The sequence below is a fragment of the Mauremys mutica genome, chromosome 9 (genome assembly GCF_020497125.1).
Source record: "Mauremys mutica isolate MM-2020 ecotype Southern chromosome 9, ASM2049712v1, whole genome shotgun sequence".
NCBI classification, from domain to species: domain Eukaryota; kingdom Metazoa; phylum Chordata; order Testudines; family Geoemydidae; genus Mauremys; species Mauremys mutica.
The window spans coordinates 7,892,735-7,919,946 of record NC_059080.1 but is presented as its reverse complement, the minus strand read 5'-3'; the positions used below and the strand labels follow the sequence as shown (position 1 = coordinate 7,919,946).

Here is a 27,212-nt window from a genome sequence, read left to right as displayed (position 1 = left end):
CTTGTTTTCCTTCACAAGTACCTTAGTAACCACAGAAGGAACACATGAGTCTCTGGAATGCAGAGCAAAAGGTGTCTTCTGGAGGAAATTTGAACCTCGAGGATCAGCGTTTCTGACTGAGCAGATCCTTGCCCTAGTGTGAAAGAAGCACGCAGAGAGAGAATAAGCTAATAAAGAAACCCCTGAGCTGGGCTTCCTGCTGCTTTTAAACTTCTGCCATAAACTTCAAATTGACAAAATGGCTGAGAAAGCTGGATTACCTTGACTCAGTTGGTATGATTGGGAGCAGCTAAGCATTATGTTCAGCACACTTGGCAGGGGCTTACAGGTAACTTCTGCTAGCCATAGGCACTGTCACACCTCTTCAGGATCAAGTCCTTCCTCCTTGCCTTGCTCTGCCTTAGTAAGTGAAAATACAAACATGTTTGCGTGGTGGACCAGACTGTGAGTATGAGGTAGGAAAGGCTGACAGCATCTTGGGTAAGATATCCTGCCCCCACAGTCAACTCATTTCCCAAAATCATTTCCTATTTTCCTGATAAAACAAGGACTCTGTCAAGAAAAAAATAAAATCTCAGCCAACACTATAAATAATGAAGCATTGCATTCAAGTGGTGCCGCACATGAGGGTGGCATGAAGAACACATTCAGCCTTGTTTACAAGAGAAGGAGGTAGGCAAAGAAATATCACCTTGTTATAGCTCCACAATGTGTCTCTGTATTTGCCCCTGAAAGTTTTTATTTCCGCAATGCGCATTTCAATCTGCTCCTAAAATACAATTGTGGCAATAGATAAATCCTTCCTGCAGCTGTGTGCTTACTTGGGGGGGGGTGGGAATGTCTAATGTACTATTGGCACTTTAAAGTTTTCCCTTTTGATGTATATTAGATTATATTATATAACTATAAATAATGGCATCCTAAAATTCAGTTATTGTTCTTCTCAGGTGTATCTGATTGAAAAACCTAACTTGAAAATTGAGTTTTCCGGATTATTTGTAAGTAGATCCAAAGCAAATCAGCACTGCTTCATGCTTTTTGCCGACCGATAAATTGAATCGACTTGAGCAGAAACACATTAAAATGTAACATGAGAAGAATATAGGAAAAGAGTGGCATGATAATTACCACAGACACATTATATTGACCCTGCTATTAGTTTTTCATGTCACGTGCAAAACGGAGAGGGACGTTCATTAGAGAAAATGCTGACTATTTTTAGATATTACAATAATTTTGTACTTATCTAGAGCATGACAAAGTTATATAAATCTTATGCATTTGAGATTTACTGTTTAGATGGTTAAAGCCCAGGGAACGGCAAAAGAAATAGACTGGTTCCTAGTAGTTATGAGAATAAAAATTTCACTTTAGCACTTGAGCTTCATAACTTAAAAGTTTCCAACTTTGCACTAATTAGATGTTTTCATCTTACTATGGAGTCAATGGAAAGGTTCAATGGTCTTTGGATCAGAGCCTATCTGCAGTAAGTATGGAATACTGCAAAGACAAAGGTAATAATATTTACTAGAGCTGGTAGAATAGCAGAAAAAAAGTTTGCAACTATATCATTCAAAAATTTAATCAAATAATAGATTTGATGAGTATATGATATAGCACGGCCAGAGGGCAGCAGGAGAGTGATAGATGGGAGATATGTAAGCCCCAGGATGATGAAAGCCTTATTCCCTGTAGAGGGAAGAGAGGCTGCTACAGATTAATTAGAGCACCTGAAACCAATTAAGCCAATTAGAGCACCTGAAGCCAGTCACCTGATAACCGCCCCGCTTCAAGCAGACAGTTGGAAGGAGTCGAAGCAGAGTGGTTTAGTGTTGGAGTGGAGAGCAGTTTGGAGAAGTGCTGTGGCAGGCCAGAAGACCAAGACCCTAAGTAAAGGGAAACCCGGTTTGTGCAGAGCAGGGGGACTCTACAGACACAAGAGGTTGGGAGAAACTTGGCCCAAGCAGACTGAGGGCAGGAAGCCCCACAAGCTGAAGGGCCGGAGAGGGAAGTAGCCCAGGGGAAGGAATCACTAGTTCAAGTGGTTTACCGCTATCCCTAGGGCCCCTGGGCTGGGACCCGGAGTAGAGGAAGGGCCCAGGTCCCTCCCTCTCCACTCCCCTTTTCTGATACACTAGTAGGATAGTTGATACCCCAGTTCAGGGGTGAGAAACAGCACCATGAACCCCCACAAGAGGAGAAAGCGTAGGACCCATCATAATAATGCCGGCAATTTGCCACAAGTAGCAGAAAAAAAATCAGTGAAATTAATCAAATAGCTTATTCACTATACAGTATTTAACAGCAGCATGTCAAGTTATCTAAGGCAACTGAGAAGTATTTTTTTTAATATAAACTATGTAGCTAGCTTGCCCAGAACATTGAAAATTAGTAGTCAGGAATATTTTTTCCCTAATGAAACATCAAGTAAAATGCTATTGTCTGGATTAAAACTTTTGGAAAACTTTGAAGATCTCCATCTATAGAAGATTTGGAAATCCATTATATTGGGAAATGACTGCTCTGAAATGATAGCTGTGAAAATATCATAGCACCATCTGATACTGATTAATTGACAAACAGATGCATCTTTCCACAGGTAACAACTTATTTTTAGGCATGTGGAAAGCATATGAAAACTGGAGGTGCAGAAAGCTGTCTGCCAGAAATTCAGTCTTGTGTAGTCTTTGGGAAAATGTGCACACACACTGCTATTCGCCTGATAGGCTTAAGATGAAAAACATTTTTTATGCTTTGATCTGTTTTAGGAGCATGCATTGAAAGATAGAATGTGTAACTTTAGAACAGTAAAGCAAGAATACAAGTCCACCTTCCAGGAACTCTCCCCACTGTCAGGTCATGTCCCAAAACACTGCTGCCAATACTGGACTCTGGCAGTTGAATACAATAGTATGAATCATAGCACTGGTGTCTATACCAAGTACTCTGCTGGCAGCCACTTTAAGATGTTTTGTGGCTGCAGAGTTCAAGGAGCTGGAAAGTTCAGCAGGAATGTGGAAGCAAATTCAACTTATCTCTAAACTGGCCCGCAAACCAACCAATAAATTGTATACTAGAATTTTGGGTGGTTCTGGCCAGTGATAAGCCAAATACAGAAAAATTACAGTTATTGACCAGAAAGAGATAAACAGGCCACTCAGCCACACCTCCAACAAGCTTTCTATAGAAAGTCACTTTGAATTTAGCAAGGATAAAACCAACAGGGTTTGACAGCAATTTAATAGCCGTTACTCTAAAAACGTATATTATTTAATTGAGAATCACCTTCTTTCCACAGGTTTTCGAGCCATCCTATGAAATTCTGTTGTAGAGATTTCCAGGGAGATGTTCAGAAGTGCAGAGAGTTGGCCTAATTCTGCCTGCATTGAAGTCAATTGTAAAACTCCAGTTGATGTCAATGAAAGCAAAGTTTGGTTAACGCTGAGCATTTTCCCAAATCCAACACATCGTTTTATACTGTGGTCATTACGATGGTACAAAAAGACCTGCAGAAAGAGTATTAAGCTCTTCGCTAAATTATATCAGATCAAAGGCTAGTGCATTGGCTAATGTAAATCTAACCTGTCTCTATTTATATGCCCCCCCCCAATACCAAGTTATCTGAACATAACAGAAATTGGTGTTTAAGAATTAGTTGATTTTTGTCTTGACAGGCATGTTGTCATTGATACTGGGTCTATATATAATTTGTTAGACAATGTACACCATTCACATAAATGTAGTTGATCCTAGACTGATATATTTTGATAGATGATATATATAAGAGAATCAGTAGGTAGTGACTTTTAGTTAACATATTTACATTCCATTCAGCAGGTGATATTCCTGACTTAGCAGCTGACAGATCTGGTTCAGTGGCTGATGTATGGAATTAATTAGGTTGATATAGCTGTTTCAATAGGTAATTTTTTCCACTCAGTGATTAATTATTTTTCAATGTCTAATTTATGTGTTTGGATACGAACATATCAAAGCCATCAGTCAGGATATATATATTAGGGTCCGATGCTGTGTAAACCTCTGCATTAATACATATTACACTAGATTAATATAATCATATACTCTGTTCACACTTGTTTTAAATTTTGAACTGAATGGTTCATCATTCCTTTCAATTCTAAACACTACTCATGCTAATTGTATTAATGAATGAAAATCGAAGTGTATTGGGCCTGATCCAATACTCATTGAAGTCAGTATACACACGGCCGTTTACATTATCGGTCATGTATTGGATCACCAAGGCTAGGTTTTTGTAAGTAAGACACAGAATGGTGTATATCCATGCACTGTGTCCAAATACCCACTGTGCCTTAACAAATCTAACTAAGCACACACACAGGATGAGTTAAGCACTTTACTGACCTTGTCCATACACAAATACTTTATTTGCACATTGGGTCCGTATGTAAGAAATCACATCTGCCTAACCTTAAAAATCAGGCCAAGGTTTCTCAGGCAGAGATGCCAATATTATATGTCTAGCAGTCTGTCTTGTTTATCTCCTTTATATAGCTCTGTACAATCAATCCACATATGGTCTATATACTTGGTTCTGCCTCAACACAGACGAAGGGACTAGACAATTTCTAGAGGTTCCTTCTAGCCCTACATTTCTATGATTCTATTAGGCGAGTTTAATTTTTATTGACAAATAATTCATATTAGTTCTAGTAGCACCAACATTTAAAAATTAGAATCATTAAGAAATCCCGACATTTATAAGATGTTACATTGGTCCAAAGAAACAATGGTTAAAAACAGAAAAGTCCTCTTCAAAGAATAGAATTTCCCACTTAACAAAAAATAAATAAGTTACAATTAAGAATATCAGCCTAATTTTTAGTGTTGAGATTCTAGAGATCATTATTTCTCGATGTGAGGCATAATTAAAAATCAAATACATGGTGCATAGTGTTTAACAGTATTATCAAAAAAGCACAAATGAATACACTCCCTATATCGTCATATACAACCAGCAAGACTGCAGAGTAAAAATGGATCTGGTTTAAAAGCAAGGCAAGGACGCTCTTTGAACTGTAAATATTAATGGATAGAACAATCTCGCCATTATGCAGACAAATCTTTTACATATAGCAGAGAGGACAGATGTCAGAAAAATGCCTTGAGTCCAAGTAATGGATCTTAATCATGTTTTGCCCGGTTTTTGACAGTAGCCACTGTTAGACATTTTCGTCCACCCATTTTAAGGCAAAGCACTGTGTATCAGGTGACATTTTGATGCCATGTCATAAAAGAGAAAATTTTGGTAATAAAAATCTAATGAACCTTCTTTTATTCTTGTAATTATTGATTTGTCTCGCTAGCCTCCAGTATCAAGCAATACTCTCAAAGTTAAGATTATTGTCAAACATGCAGACTCAAGATTCACTTTCTTTGTTAAATTCAATAGCGTTTTTTATTCACTGCTCAGCATATAACACTGATGTCTTTATTTTTATCAACGCCGCCCCCCCCCATATATTGTTTAATCTTCTAGCTAGTCATTTGCTGTATAATAAAGAACAATGTCAAATGTAATGAATTCTTGGCAGCTAGGTACCTTTTTATTAGCTCTCTTAACCTTTTCTTCCCTAATTAAAATGCCCTTTCAAATAATAGCTTGCTGTATTTTAACTGTACTTTAGAAAACAAGATGTTGCATGATTTGTATTTTATGCTGTAGATGATCAGCACTCCTAATTAGCATATCCTCCCAAGCACCCACAAATTCAAAAGGCAGGCCAACATCTTTGTCCAGTTCTGCATATAGAGTGGGGGATAATTTCTGAGTCATATTCTGCCTCATCAAATAGTTCTGCCAGAATACCTTATACAAGCTCATTGCTGGAAGGAAGGGATGGCTTAGTAAATATACAGAATGCACATTATGGAGGTCCATATGCGTTTTCTGCAGATACAATGGCATGCAGCATTATTAGGTCTCTCCCTTTCTCTCTCTCTCAGAAAACCTTGGTAGGATTATCCATTAGAGCAAATGCCTACATCCATATGCTTAGACATAATACCGAACCAGACCTCATTGATTACACACACACACACACACACACACACACACAAGCCCTGGTTGTGGAGCCCCATGTGCAAGTTGTTCCTTGTTTTCATTTGTGTATTTCTTACCAGTCTAGCGGGCAGCTCAGATTTCAGATGCAACAGATCCTGAATGGTTGTATCTGAAGTTGGACACCAGCCACATTCTCCTTCCAAGTCCCAAGACTCTAACACATGGTGTTTATCACCACTGCTCTGACCCCAATTCTTATGTGGATAAACCTGAGTTTCCTCCTTTACTGTAGCTCCCTTAGCGTGTAGCTGATGTGGTGAGGTGTAAAGCATCCGGTGGTCACAGGTAGTCAGATCCTGGTGCAGTTACAGCTTTAAAGATAAAATTGGAATAGGCCCAACTTGCAGGGTACACAGGGCAGGACCGAGAACAATGGTGGGATATGTGGTCTATCTACTGATTCTCTGCCAGCTGTAGTTGCTGAGTAGTCTTCAGTGTCAGTCCTTGGTAGCAGCCATGTAACCTGATGAAGACTGATGCATGGATAATGGTGGTTATATCTCCACCTAATATAAATGAGTTCAGTCTCTTGGCTTGTTGGAGATAATAAAAGGCTGTCTATTTCTACATCGAAAGCACCCACAAGAAGTGATCAATTCAGTAAACCCTTGTCTTTTCAAATTTGTGTGTATCTGTTTCGCCACTGCTTATCATAACTGCAAGTTTCATTTTGAGTAGCACATGAGTCACTAGGAAATCCAAACCTGTTCTACATAAAGGATGTTTCCACTGTGATGTTTTATGAAATCTAGATTGAGCCCTACTGTTGAACATTTTTAATTCCAGGATCAAGATTTTATTTTTACCAGAATTTGATCTGTCTAGGACCCAGACAGGTCCTAGACTCTAGGTTTTATATCTCACTCATCCCTGTAGTTCTGAACACCTGAGTTCCGGTGTACAGAACAGAAAGATAAAGTTCACAATGTATTTACCTTACACGCAACATAATACTGCCAAGGCTATTTAAATGACTTGATCAGACAGCAAAGAGGCAATAAGATCACTACATTGCATTGCATCACATATTTCTGTTTTAAGAACGCTGCTGGCCACTATATCTTGGGTCACAAGCTCCCAAAAGGCACCCCTGCAGATGACTGATCCCAGTCAGACTGCTGGATAATGATGGTTAATACAAAGGATACTGTAGTGCAAGTCCCAGTCTCAGACGTTCAAACCCAAGACTGGTAAGAGTATGAGGGGGATACTGTCAGAGACCAGAAAGGAACAGAGATGCAGCTAACCTTGTAACTGTGACAAGATCCTAAACTCTTTGCATGATGTTGACATGCAAAGTTCTATGTGCATTCCAAGTGCCATTACAACAGGCCCTGCGCTCTCCATGAAACACCTATTAATATTAATGAAATCTACAAGCATTCTTCAAAGAGACTATAATACTTCTTTTCTGTACATATATATAGTTCCTCACCACTCTAATAAACTAATTTAGATAATTATTACAGTAATTCTCTTCAGCAGATGAATTTTTAATGTGGATTTCAGTTCGTACTGCCAAATGAAAGCCCCAAATAACATTAAAATTCTGTGCACTTTCTAAAACATCTCTGGTCTATGAATTAACTATAGTCCAACAAAGTGTGACTATCTGGCAGATCAAGAGTTTGGGAGAGAACATGCTAATCTTCCACAAGGGGATGTGGTGTAAGAACTTTTTGGCTTCTCCTTGAGCCTTGTGAGGAGAGAGACAGATTTACTAGAAGAGTCAGACATACAGCTGGGAGGAGTAAGGATTCTGTTCCATCAAGGATTTTAATATTTTGCAGTTTGGTTTCCTTTCGATTTGGTACAAAAGCCAACAAACTTTGAGATTCTCAGTGAAGAGGAATGGAGTGCCAGCTTGAGGGTATTCTGCATGGTAGGCTGTCTTGGGACCACAGATCCTGGAAGCAATAAAGTCCCTGTCTCTGAGGCAATTTGCCTGCGGGGTTGCCCCAGGGCTGTGGGGCACAACCTGCCAAGGAACTTGGAGCGTGGGAGCCAGGACTCCCTATCTCCCCATCAGCCACCAGGTGGTCTGCTGAGGATATGGCAGCTTGGAAGCCAGGGGTGCTGTTGAGGAGGCTAGCTGGCAGGTTTACATCAAAACTTTTCTGATCTCACACCCTCGCCATGAAACATTTAGATTGTAACAAAGCACCAAATCTGATCGAAAAAACATGTTGTTAGAATTTTTCCAACCAGCTCTTGTTAGGAGTCTTGCTCAAACTGGCAAAAGGACAGCAAATCATTTATTTTCATGCCTAACCCAAACAAGTCTTGAACCTGCCTCCCACTATGTAGAGAAATTCACTACTGTGCTTGCCTACAAAATACATTTCCCAGGATTTGAGTGGTGGGCACTATACATCTTAGAAAAAAAGGATCAAGTCCACAATGTTTACTTGCAGATTTTACTTTATTAGTGCATACTGTACTGGGGGTAATATCCGACTTGGTGTTAGACTATAGATTTGAAATGTAGGCCACACGCAGGGATTGGAGTTTTTATCCTTTGGTTCTCATTTTACAGTCCTTGCTCAGGCAAAACCCCCATTGCCTTCAATAGATTGAATCTGTTTCAGACTTTTATGAATTGAAATGCAAGATTATCTGAGTGCTGTAAAATAAATTCAGCATTTACTAGGATACCTTCGTTTAACTCAGAACCTAGTGCTTATTAGCCCTGGAGAATGAAGTCCTGTTTAGCCACAGAAAATTGATAGTATGTTCATCAGTGCAAGCTTCATCACTCTGAGTAGCTGATGTGTCTCACCTCTAACCTTGGAAAATATCTGATAGTTCTGCCATCTCTGTCACGAACATGTGGGCTCAGATTCCCTGATTCACCCACATGACGTTAGGTATAGACTAGAGAGGATGGCACAAAAGGGTTTTTTTTTTCAGTTCTGCAAATCCTGGGGCTAGCAAAATGTGTGTTTAGCTCCTGGTGCAAATTAGAGCAGACACAGGGTTACTCTAGTCTAGGTTACACTCAGTTGCCCCATAAGGGATCATGCCAGCAATTGAGAATTGCTGGAGTACAGCAGTGCCCTCGCTACTCTTTTCCTAGCCATACCTCTGTGATGTGGCACAGTGCCACTAAGAAAATGGCACTGCATCCTCAAAGGATTTCTCTTGCAAAGTCTTCTGGCCGATTTGCACTGTTGGGGAGGCACAAAGCAGCTATTTCACAGGCCAAGTTGGGGCCTTGTTCTCTAGGAACTGGCCAAAGAATCACAAACGTAATTCTTAGAGGTCACATGAATGTCATCACATGGCAAATGTGTTGGCATTACTGATTGCCTTTTGACAATGGAACAGAAATCCTAGAAATTATCACTTTTGTATTAGTTCCTGGCTATCAGTTTTAATAAAACCATTTAGTAGGAAATACCCCGCCACCCTAAACTAAACAGATCATTAGCTTTTTTTCCTCACTGCAGCTTTAAATTAACCAGTAATAGCAATTTAATTTCACTCTAAAACACGTTTATTAAGGGAGTATGGCTGGGTTTCCTTGGATTGACACATTTTCAAACAGATAGATGATCATTTAAAATTCTTTGGATGCTTGACAGATATAAATCTACATGCTTCACAGCAAGCCTAGTCGTTAGGGGAAATTAAATTCCTGTACAGGGACTTCTCCCTTCCTCACTGGTATGTGAGTAGATTGCATTGTCAAGCTGGTGCTGATTCTGGGAACTGATTATGAAATCCTTACCTAAACTCCTATAAACTAATAATACTTCTCACTTGGGGACTAGATCCGCCATTACTGAAGTCCATGAGAGTCTTATCATGGAAGCATGCCTTGCATAGCAGCTTTCTAATCAGGACATTGAAGTGTGTTACAAAGGTGGGGGAGATTTGTTGCACACATTTTGCTCATGTGTAAATATTTGCCCAGATAATGTAATGAGTTAGCAACAGATCTGAGAACAGAACTCAGCTCTTAGAAAACTGTTTCATCCCAGCATTTGAATTTTTGTGAAGTTAGATGATTTTATTAATCACATGACTCCAGGAACTGAGGCTCTGTGCAAATCTCAACTTTCCTTTTAAAATCTTAATGGACGTAGCCCTCAGGGTAGTCAAGGAAAGCTTGAAATCAAAAATCTTAAAGATTCAAACACCAGAAGGCAAATTAAAAGAACCCAAGTATATTGGATTTTTTTTAAAACTCATTATTTTTAAACCAATCTCATGATTTGGGATGCTTGACTCATGATTCTTGAACTCTTTGGGTTACAATGCTGCTAACCATTAGGTAATTCTGGCTCCCTCGGTCTGTGGGAATTTTGCCAGAGTAATGACTGCATATCTTGGTCCCTAGTGTTCATTTTCTTGCCATTCCTTAGAGACAGTTTTAAACCTCCCCCATGGGAATAAAGTAAAAGGGTTATGGAAATAAAGAATAAAGATCAAAACATTGTGACTACATTTGTGAATATTTATATTACTGCTGCTGAGCTGAGTCAAGTTGTATCTATTTCTAAGGCACAGTAATTTACTCATTAATCTGAAAATGATCCATTTCTAGAATGGATCATTTATCTTTATGTAGGATAAAGACATGGTCATTCATAAGGGACTGGTATTTGATTTTGCAGCAACATATGACAACGTATTTCATTATCTTGCTTTACAATTAGATGGTATTACCATAGTCACTACTTAAAGTTGTCCATGCAATACAAGCACTTTGTTCACTGAACTTTCTATAGGTGAACTATGGGAATTACCAATCCGGTGTGTTCTGAATACAGGGCCCAATTCTTCTTTTCGTTACACTTGTATAGATCTGGACAATTTCACTGGTATCAGTGGAGTTACTTTGGATTTACACTTCTGTAACTGAATGCAAGATTTGGCCCATAATCATTTTATTGCCTCCATGTACATGCACACTTAATCTTTACTGAAAATAGTAAGCTAGATTTTCTGGCCTATTAATGTTGATTTGTGCTGCTCCAGTGGCAAAATTACATGTAAATTATGCTTAACTGGCCGGTGCAGGATTCCCTTTGCACTGGTTAATCCGTCATTGGCATATCACTGACTCCTGGAAACAGGGAGTGAAATCCGGGCCCCATTGAAATCGTGGCAAAACTCCCACTGACATCGACTACCATGGAGACAGGGACCAGCCCAGTGTATGCCATGTATATTCAAAGCACAAGTTTTCTGTTCTCTAATGTTCATTCCACTCCTTGGCTACATTCGCCACTACTCTCACAGTATCCGATTGTAATGTTTCCATAGTTCATGTGAGGTACTTTTAATGTGTTTAAATTCATGGCACTAAACTATCTGGACACTACGCAATCGAAAAGCTATGACCTGAGACAAGATTACCATTCATATATAGGGCTCTATATAGCATATAAGCTTTGCAACTACTGCTAATATTGGGAGTTATTGTTCACAAGACAGCTGTCAGACCCGAACACTTTCCTTGACATTTTAGGAATCTGATTTGAGAAATGAGGAAAGTCTTCATTTTCTCCTACATATTTTTGGTAAGAGAACATTTGACTTCGCTGTTTTCCTAGATTACAAAGAAAGCAGCATTTGACATCTTTTGGTGTGTTTCTTTAATGGGAGGTTACAGTAGCTCACCCTTCAGAATACACTCTTTGCCATAATGCAAACATCACACTGCTTGTCTTTCTCTAGGAAGAGGGTTCTAGCTACAAAACTATTTTCATTTCTTCGAGTGTGATGTATGTCAACACTATAAAGGATGACAATGAATGCAAAATAGGCTTGTTAATGCTTTCTACAAGGACTCTCAGTTTAGTGAGCCTAAATTCCACTCTAAGCAAAAGAGTAAATCGCCTTCTAAATAACGGGAGTTGAGAGGAATGGAGATGAATTGCTAGTGAATATCCCTACAGTGTTCTGATATGCTTGTCTCTTCACCCACGTCTCATACAATTTGCCCATTCTGAATATGAATCAGAAGCATTCTGGTTGAGTATTTTAGCATATTAATACTCATAACACTGTACATTCTTTAGTTTGCCACTCAGGTTATTGCAGCACCTATTCTTGCATTTCCAAAATATTTTGTTTTCACCATATGTCTTTCTATGATCATGACATTAGATGCCTTCTCTGGAAGGATGTGTACTAAACGCAGAGTTTCATTATGAAACTAAATTAAAAAATGGAGGCAGCATTGTCCAGTGGCTAGAGCACTGAGCTGAGAGACAGGAGAGCTGGGTTTAATTCCTGGATTTGCTACTGATGTGTTATGTAGCTTTGAATAAATCACTCCCCCTTCCTTGTACCTCGGTTGTACTAATTTAGATGGAAAATATGGACCAAGAGTCAAAGGTATTAACAAGACCCACCTGACCCTGTCACTGTCCAGCCTTAAACAAGGTTTGGGATTTGATACACAGAGATCTCAGCTTGCTTAGTACCATGGCAAACGCAGCATTAAAAATCCTTTAAAATCTGTTATTAAAGGTACAGAAAAGCAGGCAAAACAGTTAAAGCATTTGACATGTAAAGGGTTAAGTAAGGCTTGGTCTACACTACACAGTCAGGTTGACATAAGGCAGCTTATGATGACCTAACCATGCCAGTGTCCAAACTACAGCCTTGCTCCCGCCAATGCAAGTGCCCTATGACACTGACATAATAACCCCACCACCACAAGAGGGCTTATGTTGGTGTAGTTAGGGTGACGCAGTGTCTGTGTAGATACCGCATTTCTTACATCGGCTATTAGCTGTCTTAGCAATTTAAATTGACAAGAAAGCTGGCTCCTAGCTCCCGAGCTGGGCTGCTGCCGGGTCACTACTCCAAGCCAGGCTGCCTCCCAGGCTCCCGGCTTGGGCTGCCACCCAGGCTCCCTGCTCACCACCAGGAGCATAACAGCTGACCGGATTCCAGGTGCGGATCTCCATGCCAGAGGGAGAAACCCTGGGAGGCTCCCCGCCCCCCAACTCCCAGCCAGTCCCACCCCTTGTCTGATAGTCTTGTAGATGGAATCAAAGACGCCATAACTGTCTTATTTGGGGAAAAGAGAAAAAATTAGTCAACATGAGCTGACGCTGATGTTAGTGCTGTTAAAATCTGATCCCATTTCCTAGAAGTCAAAATAATACAAACACAGAACAGCAAAGACAAAAACCCCAGGGTATGTCTCTGGTGTTGATTTTGACTTGCAACCTCACCACTGAAAAAACAGACCCGGCACATAGGCTTATCAGCCACTCTGAGACCTGGGAAACTTGTACAGAATCAGGCTGGTTAGGGCATTGCTTTTAGCTGCTTCTTTCTGTCACAGGCTCCAGCAATGTTTCAAAATAAACAGTCTTGTCTGGCTAAGCCAGACTCTTATTAGACAGAAGGAAAAAAGGAGAGAGATAGGAAAGAGAAGAAATAATGTACTGAAAGAAAAGGATGCACTTAGGGGGAAGAAAGAAAAAGTCTCACATCCCAGGTGGTGGTTGAGACACATCCAGAGTTGTTAGAAGTGACAATATCATCAGGGTCCCTTTCTCCAGCCCAGTCTGATCAGGACACCGCTCAGGATCAGGACCACAAAGACCTGGGGTCCCAGGAGATGGTGGGGGAGGCACCCATGATGATGTAGCTCACTCCAGTAGACAATTTTTCTCCCAAAATCTCTCTCTTTTTTTTCCTTTTTTTTTTTTTTTTTTTAAGTCCCACATTTTTCTTCTTTGCCAGGCATGATCTTAACAGACTCCTTGAGTTGTGTCAGAGGCTTTTTTTCTTTGCACTAATTCAGTCTGTCTTATTTGCACCTTTCTCAATCAACACTGGTTATAGGGTATTGTGACACTTTATGAAGTTACACTCACTTTTTACAGCTGGGCTCACAGTTAGGGTAAATGTGTAGGCTCAATTATCACAACCATTCTCTTCCACTCCAACCCTATCCTGGTGACTATCCTGCAGCAGTTTCCTTCAATGTTCAGTGAAAGGTTTATTGGACCAAAAAGTTTGACAAACCTTGATTGGTTTTATTTCCATGTTTGGACCTGACAGAGGTTTTTCCCCTGCCTTCAGGTTTTGTTGTGAAGAGTTTGCACAGCTCTTGCTGACATATCTTCAATTATTTAAAGTACTTTTTTGCTCACTGTTGCCCAGAAGTCCTTAATAAAACAGAATATATATATATGCTGAACAACTCAAACATTTTCCCATAGCAATAAAGTGTACACCCTCTTATGTATTTGAGTACACTACACACTGCAACATTCCATGGTGGTGGTGTAGAATATCTAACAACTTGTGTTGAAATATGCTGTCTAGGCTGCAAATCCCTTCTCACACAGCCTTATTGTAGACAAATAGGGCTCTTATGTGATGCTGCTGACATAAATTCAGATATATGTTATGTTTAGAGAGTTGCACGTTAATAATTTTACAGTAATGTCCTTCAATCATCTGAAAGTTTCTGTGATCTGTATTCTTTATTTTCAATAACTTTACGATATGGTATGTGATCGGCAGTATGATTTATAAAAGGATTTGTATTTAAAGGAGCAATTTCAGTAGCTTACCATTCCCAACCAGGCATACTTCACTAAAACTCAATCCATCAATACCAGGGGTTCTCAAACTGGGGGTTGGGACTCCTCAGGGGGTCATGAGGTTATTACATGGAGGGAGGGGTTGCGAGTTGTCAGCCCCCACCCCAAACCCTGCTTTGCCTCCAGCATTTATAATGGTATTAAATACAGCAGACCCTCGCTAGAACGCGGGGCTTTGAATCCATGCGTGGTCCCGCATTAACACAAGGACCGCATTATAGTGGGGACTGCGTTACCATGGATTCCAATGAAGGTAATTAAATTTGGGATCCATGTGTGGTCCCGCACTATAAGCGAATTCGTGCTATATAGAGGCACATTCTAGAGTGGGTCTGTTGTATATAAAACAGTGTTTTTAATGTATAAGGGGGAGGTGTGCACTCAGAAGCTTGCTATGTGAAAGGGGTCACCAGTACAAAAGTTTGAGAACCACCGATCAATACCCAGGACTGTGCTAAAATATAAGAACATAAAAGTATTTTGGCACCTAACTCACAATGAAATCAAGGAAATTTATGGTCCAGGTCCTCAAAGATTGTTAGGCATGTAATACCCATTGATTTAATTGCAAGTAGATGCCTAAATGTCGTTGAGAATCTGAGCCATAGAGCCTGAACAAAAAGGCCTGTTGCAGTCATTTGATAGACACCCATTGGTTTCACTGAGCTTTGTATCAGGACTATAATGGAAACTTTTAATGCCACATGCTCTAGACATGAGGCCCCTGGTACAGTCCATCATACTTGAGCCACTAAGATGGGCAGATCTCTGTGACAGACAATCATCTGGAAATGCTAAGGGAAGATCAAGTGTTTTCAAAAAGTTCAGATAAAGACATTCATTTTAACATTGCAGAAACCTGTGGCCGCACGCTTCACAATGCAGCTAAGACACTCGTACAGTTGTAAAACCAGAAGTGTTTCCACAGAATCAAGTAGGTAAGTTATGTACTGCTCCTTGGTTCCTCTGGGAACGCTTCTTTCTCCAACAGATGGCAGTATATAACTCACTACAACAGCATGTCAAGGACTATCATTCAAATAGTAATAGATTCTGTAGAATGCTGACAGTATTTTTCCCCCCAAGATATAGTGTGCGATATTTTTTCACATGCTAGCCCAAAGCAACCAGAAATCATCATTTCCATATAAATTCACATTACTTCACTTCATTGCTGAGAGTTGGGCTTTGTAATCTTCTTACCTTGGATGAGGGAGTAAGCCAAGGTGTGCTTAGAGGTCTGCCTTTCTTCCCACCCACAGATCCTTCAGCACCAACACCCTGTGTCTTTGAATTAAGATGCAGTGATGGTTCCATTGGGGGCGGTAAAAGAGATTGCTGCAAGTCATTGTCTTTTGCAGAAGCCCCTTTCGAGACATCAGTGCTACAAAGAAAACCCCAGCATTTAATCACCTTTCGCACCACGGGCATTCCTTTGTTTTGTAATGGAAACAGACATTTCATGCCATACTGGATAAAGAACAAACAAAAACCAAATAATTTTTCAACCAACAGTGAGCCCTGACCATGAGAGCAGGTGATGTGGAGGTAAATGTTCTTAGCTCATCACATGTGTCAGAAACATCAGAATGAATTCCCTTTGGTGAGACATCTCCAGTACTCTACTGTTAAATAAACCTATCCTAGAAAAAGGCAGAGTGGTGGAGTTTTCTTCTGTCAGTGAGTAAGTTGCAAAAACGTGCTGTCTAAAACCTGGACTTGCAGTAATGGTCAAAGAGTGTATCTAGACAGAGCTGATTTGTGGCAGTACTGGACACAGGACTCACGAAGTACTGACGTATGTTCGATTTATGCTCCTTTTTGTGTGAATATAAAGAATGATCAGCCAAGATGGAATTCTTTCATAGACATGCAGCCACCTTAACAACGGCATAAAGGTCATGTTAGTCCAGGCTCTCTTGGCCAAAAGGAAGTCGATTCCTACTCATCTTTCAAACTGCAGTAGGGCATGCAGTCAGTCACACCAGCAGGCCAAAGAAGGGTGTGCAGCTAATAAGCCATCCTGCCAGAAGCACAAAATCATGAAGTGAAAATTCAGAAATTCCCCTATACAAGTGACATGTCACTTTGTAGCCAATTTGCAAGTCATAATATAACCCCTATGGAAACCAATAGCTAATATTTTCCTTACTAATTACATCTCCATTAATTACCAGGGTTATAATCAGTGAATGCCCTGAAATTTGAGAACATATTACATACCATTGTGATTAATTGCTCACTGTGTAGTCTGCAATACCATGTAATGCCACTTCATAGTTACAGCCAACTTCCCATTATAACTCTTCACCTATATTTTCCCCTTCCTCTCCAACCTCAAAATATCTGATCACCTGAAAATTTTGCATCCCACATCCCATCCCTGATATACACTAGGGCAGGGGTAGGCAACCTATGGCACGTGTGCCGAAGGCAGCACGCGAGCTGATTTTCAGTGGCACTCACACTGCCTGGGTCCTGGCCACCGGTCTGGGGGGCTCTGCATTTTAGTTTAATTTTAAATGAAGCTTATTAAACATTTTAAAAACCTTATTTACTTTACATACAACAATAGTTTAGGTATATATTATAGACTTATAGGAAGAGGCCATCTAAAAATGTTAAAATGTATTACCGGCATGTGAAACCTTAAATTAAAGTGAATAAATGAAGACTCAGCACATCACTTCTGAAAGGTTGCCGACCCCTGCACTAGGATATTCTCAGCAGACTGAGTACATGACTGAGGAGCTAGCCCTTACATCTGCAAATGTTTCTTTGTGTGACGGGTGGGACTCGATAGCACCCCCTTATAGCCCAACATCTTCCCAATGGTTGGTTGCCACTTTACACAGAACCTGGTGCAATGGTGCATAGCTGTCTGGCTAAGGTATACCTGAATCCCATTCCTTCCAGGATACTAGAGTCCAAAAATAAAGGAATGCTACAAACTCAAAAGCAGAGTTGTTGGAGAAGTCTTCAGCAGGGCCCCACCCTTCCACTCAGGGCTTGTCTTCGGGTAGCCAGTCCTTTTGGTTGGTCTCCCTGGGCCCAGTGGTCCCATCCACCATGAGGCTAATCTAGGCAGCAAGATGTCTCCAACTGTAGGCTGAAAGGAAGCTTCCCTCACTGAGAGGGAAACAGAGCTCTGCTGTCCTTCCTGGTCATCTCCAAACACAACTGGGCCTTCTCCTTCTAAGTCTCTTCTCCACCCTTGACATATGCTGCCCATGTACTGGGGCAGGACAAATTGGGCCCACAGTCCCTCACTATCCCCCTGCTGGGCAATAGGGGACCTGCATGCCTCATCACATATTGGAATCCAGCTAATACTCTCCTACACAAGCCACTTGACTTGCACTGCCCCCTCCGCACCCCCAAAACGTTAAGAGGTTGTCAAAGCCATTTTTCAATTCAAGGATTGAATATCCAATGCGGTAACATATATTACGATACCACTCACTCCAGAAAATACCTCTGAATGCTGCCACATACAATAAAGATAATGCACATACACATAATAGAGTTAAATACAAACTCGAACACTCTGCACTACACTTCTGTAACCCGATAGCAGCAACACAAACAGATCATTTCATTTCTATTCATAAAAAGATCCTTCTGCTTCACCAACACATCACACTGTGAGAAAACACACACCGAATTTTGACACAACTGAATGAGCTCTGCAAGTACATTTTTCTGAGCTCATCGTTAATCATATACAAGTCAGTAAAATTTCATTATACAGTAGGACAGAAGGATAAAGTTAAAGTTGGGTCAGCAGTGTAAGTCACCTGGTGGACAGGGAATGAAGAAGAATTAGATGGCAGAGGAAAACTGAGTCTCTTCATGGATGGGATTTGCAAAAGCGCTCAATGGGGGCCTAACTGTTGTTATTGAAGTCAACGGGGCAGATCCTTAGCTGGTGAAAATGGTCGTCAATGACCTGCCCCAATGGGAACAGATATAAGTCAAAGCTGTGTACTTTTGAAAATGTGGCCCTATGTGTTTGTTTTGAAATTTTCTACATTTTTTTTTAGAGTGGCATAGACTCCCTTTATTTTATTTTTAATTTAAAAATGTAATTTAGGGTGAGGGTGGGTGTTGGGTGGACCCCAAATGAAACAAATTTTCACTAAAAAAAACCCTGAATTAAGGATGAATACAGAACACTAATTCCTCCAAGATCTTTCTGGTTTTGCCCTTGCTATGTGCAGTCAATGACGTGCTTCATTTCTTGCTTTCATTTAAAAATAGTTCAGATGCTGGTAAGAGGCTCTGTATTTATGAATTCTTTCTGTATAATGGCATTTGGCCAATGCACTAGTCTAACAGGGAGACTGCACGACGGGGAAGAGACACCTAAGCTAGTGAAATACCATGGTGACAAGCATTATGTGGTTTCCTGGCAAAATGTGATATATTAATTTGTATGCTACAGACCCGCTTCTGAGGAACAGAAGCCATCATTTCAAAGAAGATAAAAGCAACCAGAATTGACATCTTTCTGCAAGTTCACTTTAATCCGTAGCTCCTATCAGATGAAAATGCAAAAGAGGAAACATGTCACCAATGAACAGTATTGAAGTTGGATGCCTTTTTAACTCCCGAAAAGGTTGACTTCTATTCTGTACCAATACAATTATCAATGACTTTAGGATTTTCACTTTTCAAAGACAGATTGTCATTTTTAAATTTGCCCTGAGTAATGGAGAGTATGTAACTGACACCATTACTTACAGGACCTATGAATATGACCCAGGTGAAGTTGCCCCCCTCATACCAAGGCTTAATTCTACCGTATGTCAGCAAATTAGGCATGACCACAAAGGCTGCTTAGATGAATTTGCCTTGCCGGATTCCTCACATCACAGCCAACAATGTGTAATGGAGATTTCAGCCCCCTGTGTCATGGCAATTGCATACAGGAAGTCTTTTAAGAGCTCTAGAGATACATACAGTAGTGTACACATTAGTCACTTCACCATCCAGGATAAGACAAGGGAAATAAATTACATTAACTTTTTATTGGGTTATCATGAATAGCCTGTTAAATAATACAAAAGAAACAAAAGGAGCATGAAAAAGCATATCTCTGTTTGCAGCTTCACCATAGGGAAATCTAATTCATGTTTGCTTAGATTTACTATAAGAAAGGACCTTGAAAATGAGACACACTTTGTTCCAGCAAAGACTGTGAATGGCTTGCCAATTACAGAACCAGTTTCTCCTCCCTTGGTTTTCACACCTCAACTGCTAGAACAGGGCCTTTGTTCCAGCAGTCCTATTTAATCCATACATGACTGGATTGTGACAAGTATTGTACCTTGCTGATTCGTCACTTCTAAAGGAGAGGGGCTTACAGTGGGAATATGCAGACAAGTAAGTACAAATTTGACAAGTCACACCAAGCTTGGGGAGGGCAGGGCAGTCACATTTCAAGTGGGAAAACCTCACGGGAAGTTTTCCTTCAGAGACTGTGTCCAGCTCTGGGTGGTTGGGCAAACCTTGGGAGACAGGATGCACAGAGATACTTGTGCCTCTGCCCTGAGTCTGGCACAATCACAACCCTTTTGTACAGGAGGCACAAGTGTAACTCAGGGCTAGTCTACACTTACCGTCCGGGTCGATGCGGTGAGTTCGACTTCTCGGAGTTCGAACTATCGCGTCTGATCTAGATGCGATAGTTCGAACTCCGGAAGCGCCGCGGTAGACTCCGGTACTCCACCACTGCAAACGGTGGTGGTGGAGTCGACGGGGGAGCCGCGGAGTTCGACCCCCGCCGCGTCTGGACGGGTGAGTAGTTCGAATTAGGGTACTTCGAATTCAGCTACGCTATTCACGTAGCTGAATTTGCGTACCCTAATTCGAACCCCCTTTTTAGTGTAGACCAGGCCTCACTGTTCAGGGTCAGAGCATGTTATGCATTTGCTACTCTGTGCCTAATCCACAGAGGACACTGGTCTGTTACGGCTCGCAGCTTGAGAGCCTGAATCTTTAGCCAAAGCTAGAGAGACTCTTGCTTCTAGCTGGAGAGCTCCCCAGTTTAACCCCTGGTGCTGGCCAAGATAGCGGTTATTACATAAGGACTGCATGAGACCAGCACTACCGTGTAGAAAGGGGCATGGCTGACTCCGTGCTCCTCTTCCACCCAGAACAGGAGAACCACTGTTGAGAGTGCTTTTAACAAGGTGCAGCTAGGCTCTACTGCCCAGAGCTTTAGGGACAGTGTGCCGTCTGGCAGTGGTAGGCTGCCCCTCTGTGCCCAGCATGGGGCTCTGCCTTAATGACACATGATGTTTATTTTGAGGATGTTCACTTCAAAACATTTACCAACACAGCACCAGCTGGTGTAAATCAATGTGGCTCTATTGACTTGTGCCAGTCAACAATAGCTAAACACCCCGACCAGTAAATCCACCAGCTGCCCCAAAAATCTGGTCTAAGGACAATCAGAAGTCAATACCTTAGAGCCAAGCATCTATTTTCTTATTACGCATCTTAAAAAAGAGGAAAAAAATCTGCTTATTACTTATTGCAGGTGGGTGCTAATCTAATTTAGCAAAAGAAAGGTAAATTCAGAAATTTTGGGTAACAATTCTGAATCTGTTACCGTTTGGCAGTGTATGTTTTTGAGAAGTTAAATCGAGGAATTCCACATTGCTCTGGCCTTGAGACTGCTCAGTTTTATGCTAATCTGATGCTATCCAATGTTCCAGCATTTTAAAGCTTGTAATTGGCATTCAAAATAATTCCAGCAAGGGTTGTAGGGTTTTTTTTAAAACAGTAATTGTATTTATGGACAAGCCATGGTGCATCCTAGTAGATTTCTAGTTTATTTACAACATTTTCTCTGCCTTTCATTTCCAGATAAAATAGAGGAAGGATGGTCTTGTTAAAACACTGAGCTGGGACGCAGGAGATCTGGTTGGATTCCTGGCTCTGCAACAAATTTTCCATGTGATCTTGGGGAATGTATTTAATCTCTGTGCTCAGTTCCCCACTTTTTTACATAGGCAGAATAATCCTTACTCTGCCTGCTTGGATTCTCTACCTAGATTGCAAGCTTTCCAGGGCAAGGGCTGTCTCTTTCTATGGGCAGCACTGTGATAGGGGACAGTCAGCTCTTGTGAGCACCTCCTGTCAGTCAAACCTGCACTATCTCTCTCTTTCTGTGCTCCTGGTGTCCCCTGCTGGCTCTTAACCTCATCAGATGGCTCTTCAGTGGCTCAGCTCTCCAGCCAAGTGATATACAGTGAACATGCATGAACAAACAAACAAACCCCTTCCAAGGTACTAACAATCCAATACGGCCTGTCACTGTGCCCTTGTTGGTATCCTTAGCCCTTTCTTTGGGCTCATTTCTCAGTCCCATCTGAGATAGCTTTAAGTCCGTGTCTGCAGTGCCCCCAGGGATTTTCCCCTGGAGAAAATCTGCCCTTCACTTGGGCCTCTAAACAAACCTTATCTCCTTCTTAGGGCTTAGGTCACCCTGCCAGTGAGGGGACCCAGGTCCCAATCCAAGGACCCTACAAATAGCAGCCATGTGCTGCTTCCTTTACTCCGTTGCTGCTGCTATTCCCTGGGCCACTTCCCACATAGCCCCTTCCTCTTCACCTTATCTCAGGGCTGAAGTTCTCTGTCTGTTCGCTGCTTAAAGCAGGGTCTCTCCCAAGCCACCTCACCAGGAAAGTTTCACAGTCTTCCTCACCCTTCTGATCTCAGCCACCAGCTGATCTGCTCAGGTCCTGCAGCTCCTTTTAACTGGGCCTGCAGCACTCTGATTGGCTGCTTCTCTGCAACCTCTCTAGGCAGGCCTGGAGGACCCACCTTCACTGCTCCTTTTCTGAGGGCGTGTGTGGTAGGATTGTGAGGCCTCCAGCAAGGGGCCTCAAAGGACCTGATACACCCAGCACAATGGGGCCCCAATCTCTACTGGCGAAGGTTAGGCCTTACTGCAATATAAATTATTACTACTATTAGGCTTAACTGAGCAAATATTATAGCAAACAGAAATCAATTTTTAAAACTTTTTTTCAAATTTTATGAGGGTTAAACTACATTTAAGTGTCAGGAAATGTACTTTGAAATTGAAATAGAGGTATTTTATCTTCAGCTTGCTTTATTCAACACTGCAGCTTTTGCTACTGCCCTTCATAGATCTCCACTCCCGCAAAATCTGATGTCTGTGGTTAATTTTATGCACAGTGACCCCAATGCAAGAAAGCTACTGAAGCATCTGCTCAGTTTTAAGCATAGAAGTAATCCGTACTGGCTTCCATGGGACTACTCACATGCTTAACTTTAAGCAGATGCTTAAGTGGCTTGCTAGATCAGGGCTTAAGTATAGTCCAATTGATCTCAACAGGAGTGTTCTTAGAGCATGAAGTTAAGCACATGCTTAAATCTTTGCAAGATCAGGGCTTTCTCAGTAGCACTCACACTTCTCAGACAGTTTGTGCTTAGAAACTGTTCTTTGTAAGAACATATGGAAATCCAATATGGTCACATATTCTGGTTAGCACAGGTCAAATCCACCTCAACATCTATTTATCTGTATTAGAAACAGGAAAGCTAAATAGCTGAAGTCATGCTATCACTCAAGTTTACTCGAATAATTAACAACAACAATGCTTCTCTTATTTGGTGCTTTTCATCCATGGATCTCAAAGCACTTTTCAAAAGAGGTCAGTATCATTAGCCTCATTTGACAGATGGAGAAACTGAGGTACAGAGATGTTTAAGTGATTTGCCTATGGTCGCCCAACAGGCCAATGGCAGGGCTTGGAATAGTACTCAGCTCTCCTGAGTTCCAGTCCACAGCTCTAGCCCCTATGACACACTGTCCCAAACTTTAGGGAAATTCATCTGCTTTAAAAACTGCTATATCCTTCTTGAATTTGAGTTAAGTGATAACATGTGCATTTGCTTTGGCTTCTGATAATACAGATAAGAACGTTGCATCTAACAAATTGTCTACCTGCTGGTATGATTAAAGAAAGAAATCTCATATTGTTTCATAGGAAAGACATATTACAGTGTATACACTTCCGTGTTTGTTTTAGTGTTCCAAGATTATAGTCTACTGCATTAGGATATCCATGTGGACAGCCTGAATATATTTCTTGATTCTGAGCTTGATTCTTTACACATTTATGAGAAAGAGGTTGAAACTGTGAATCCTCGCTTAACAAGAGAAACAGAAATGAAACGTTGCAATACTAAATGCCCCAGTAAATGAGTGGCATCAGGGAGATGGGCTGTGAAATGAAAATGCACAATTATCCCAAATGAAGGGAAAAGATTTGGGATGATTATCTGAATTTCTTTTCCACACATGATTGTGACTCTGGCAGCTACTGAATATTAGTTACATTTAGTGTAAATATGTAGTGAGCTGAACAAGTGAGAAACTGACCTTCATGTTTTCTTACAAAGACATTTCCTGCAGAGCAAAGTTAAAGCCATGCTGCTTAGGTAGGGGCAGAAGCATAATTAATAGACACTATTACGTTTATGACACGAACAGCAAATACCATCTCTTCTATATAAAGAAGTGGCATGACTTTTCGCCTCTCATTGCATTTTGATTTTGAAATTGGAACATCCTCTGTGCAACTCTTTGTATTGCAGACTTTTCAACTGAGAGTCATTTGGAATAGAAGAACATATGGGAAATTTACCAAGCGGTATTCATACAATAATGCATAAAACATCTCTTCCCCACATTTCCATGTGCTGAGAGAAAGACAGGAACGTTGGGAGGAAAAGAAAATTCATCCCAGAATAATTGGGAGGCAGGGAAAGAGTGGATGAATCAAAAGGAAATAATAGCTGCTTTATAAAGTTTATAGCAGATATATTAGCTCTTTAATTATTGTTAATTTTCCATCCAAATTAATACTCTCAGATGAATAGGTGTGGATATAGGTGGCATCCACAAAACAACAACATGAAAATTCATGAAAACTCAATTCACAAGCACTTTTAAACTCTCATAGTGAGAAGCAGAATAAAAAGTAGGTACTTGACCTGAAATATCTTTTTCATATAGGGAGCCAATAGCTAATGGACACCTGTTGAACTGTAACATGCTTTCCTTTCATTTGCTCTGGGCAGCACAATTAGAAAACCAGAAGAAATATCCAACGAGAGTTACCTGGTGTTCTCTGCTCCACAGGTGCAGTTCTCTGCTCCTTTGAAAAAATGCCTTTCAAGTCACCGATTCCCCTGACAGTCAGGAAAAGGAAATGTTTTCAACCCTTTGGACACAATTTTAAACAAATAATATTTTAACATCGCTTAAACCCTGGGTTCTCTACCGAGAAGTTTAAAGGGGTTGTGAACACACTTTTCCCCCCTTTATGACTAGATGGATGGGCGACTAAAATCTGTGGTTCCCAAACCATTTTTTTTTCTGTAGTAGCATGGGGTCATGGCATGGAAAATGTTGAGAGCCACTGACAAATAACATTTCTGCCATAGAGAAAAATCTTATTTCCTACACATGTACTCTACCATATATAAAATATACATTGTATACTCCATCCCAACCTCTCCTTTAAAGTAAGAGCCCTTTGCAGCAGATGTTGGAGAAATCGATACTCCTGTTTTAACTTATCAGAGCAGCTGACGTTATTCAAGAAACTCACCAGCGACAGAAAATGGTCTTTCACCCATTACTAATGAGGATGGAGGATAGGACCAGGATCTCTGTGAGAGAGGCTCTAGCATTACCTGCAATACACCCAGATATGAACCTTCCCTTCCTTTAAGAAGAGTTGGGAAAATCTAGAATGAACAAGCATGAAAGTGAGTCATTCCATTGGGTTCAAAGGGCTTTAGATCAGATCCTAAATGTGTATTGTCATCAATTATTATTACAACCCTTCCGTCTCCTTTTGGGTCGAGCATCAGATAGGTACGGCAAGTGCACATTAACAACTGGAAGAAAATTTCAGATCATCACTCCTAACTTTTCCACAGTTCCAGAATCAGCCAGTGAGCAAACTCTGAACTGATGTGCTAGCATGTTCTTTAAGGTAAGGAAGAACATGGTCATTCTTTGATTCCTCTTTTTATTTTATTTTATTCTCCTATACATCGTCCTGAGTGGTAGTATGCGGACTTGCTGGTGGAAATGGAAACGCGTGCATGCAGTATGTGACAGAGGTAGACTGGCCTACCTAGGACTCCTTCCACAAGCTGGTAACATGGGCGACGCTGGCTGCTAGGATGGACAGCCCCAAGCAGCAGTGAGGCTGCTACCTAAATAATCCACGGTTGCTAGGCAGACTATACCGTCACCTGATTCCAACCATTCCATGTCTTTTCCCACTCTAATTTGAAAAAGGCAGGGGAGGGGCGGGAAGCTGTCTGAGAAGGAGGGTACCCAAGATGGAGTCCTACTTGTTGTTTTTACAAAACAAGATGGGAGACTAGAGGAGAACTATACTCATTAAGGTTTTTCCCTCAATGGCATGGGGGGGTGAAGTGGGAGGGAGGTGGACACAGTCCAGCGAGGGAATGGGGGAGAGGAACAAATGATGGGAGCAGAGCCTTGGGGAGGGGGAGCGGGAAGAGGTGAAAGAGGAGTGGGGCCTTGGGAGGTCCAGTTACCAGCAGTTAGAAAGGTGGCAACCCTACAGAGAATTCTGATTTGCTATGAGGTGCAAGAATCTGGTATGTACTACAAGAGATGGACTCAGGCTGCAAAATGCAGACCTAGATTTTGAAACCTGCTCCTTGCCTTATACCCACTCCCTTCCAAGAAAGAGATTTAGATTGTGGTTATTGGTTCAGCCTACCATGAAGGGAGAAGCCAGCTACAAAATTCCGAATTGGACCTCGGTTTGGATTCTAACCCAAATCTGATACACACACAGTCCAGGATTGTTCAGATCTCATGTTTAGTGTAGGCCCATCACTATTTAGCAACTTGAAATTATACAGTAAGTGCTATAGGCTGGGTACAATATTAGAAGTTTGCCTACAGATTCTAAACTAGTTTAAGGTGGTTTTCTTTGAATAGGGGGAAAACCTAACAAGTTTTCAGAACTCTCTACAAATACGCCCAACTCCAAAATCCTAGGGAATCCTCCCTATTATTTTCTTGACTTCAGTGGGAATTTAACTGAGTAAGCGGAGCAGATTTCATCTATTGGTTAAACAATCTGTTCTAGCACTTCATCTGTTTGGTCATGAGGCTAGTCGAAAGTCACATCTCCGAGAACAGGGCTGATCTTTTCAGGGCGATTTTATGATCCTGCTGAAATGGAAAGTTGTCCAATGAGAGTTATTTAAGAGTTGATAAAGCCCAGGGCCTAGATTAATTTAATTACAGAATTCATCAGTGAAATATCGAGCCAAAAATTAAACCCTTTGGCAAAGTTATTTTTGACAGATTGCAGAGGACGTGGGAGAGATCAGAGGATTTTCAAGTGACCCTCTTATTTGCTTTTACCAAGTAGTTCAGAGAAATCAGGGAGCATTGGCTAATGCCTAACTTTAATTGTGAGTAC

At 41.0% G+C, this 27,212-nt stretch overlaps 1 long non-coding RNA gene across 1 annotated transcript; it reads right to left on the bottom strand.

Annotated features, from left to right (window-relative positions):
• Window positions 1–282: 282 nt before the first annotated feature.
• On the bottom strand, window positions 283–25,930 carry LOC123377136. Its single transcript, XR_006582103.1, has 3 exons — window positions 25,878–25,930; window positions 24,851–24,921; window positions 283–399 (listed from the first exon to the last, which is right to left on the bottom strand). It is a non-coding gene; the product is annotated as an uncharacterized LOC123377136 (long non-coding RNA).
• Window positions 25,931–27,212: the final 1,282 nt, after the last annotated feature.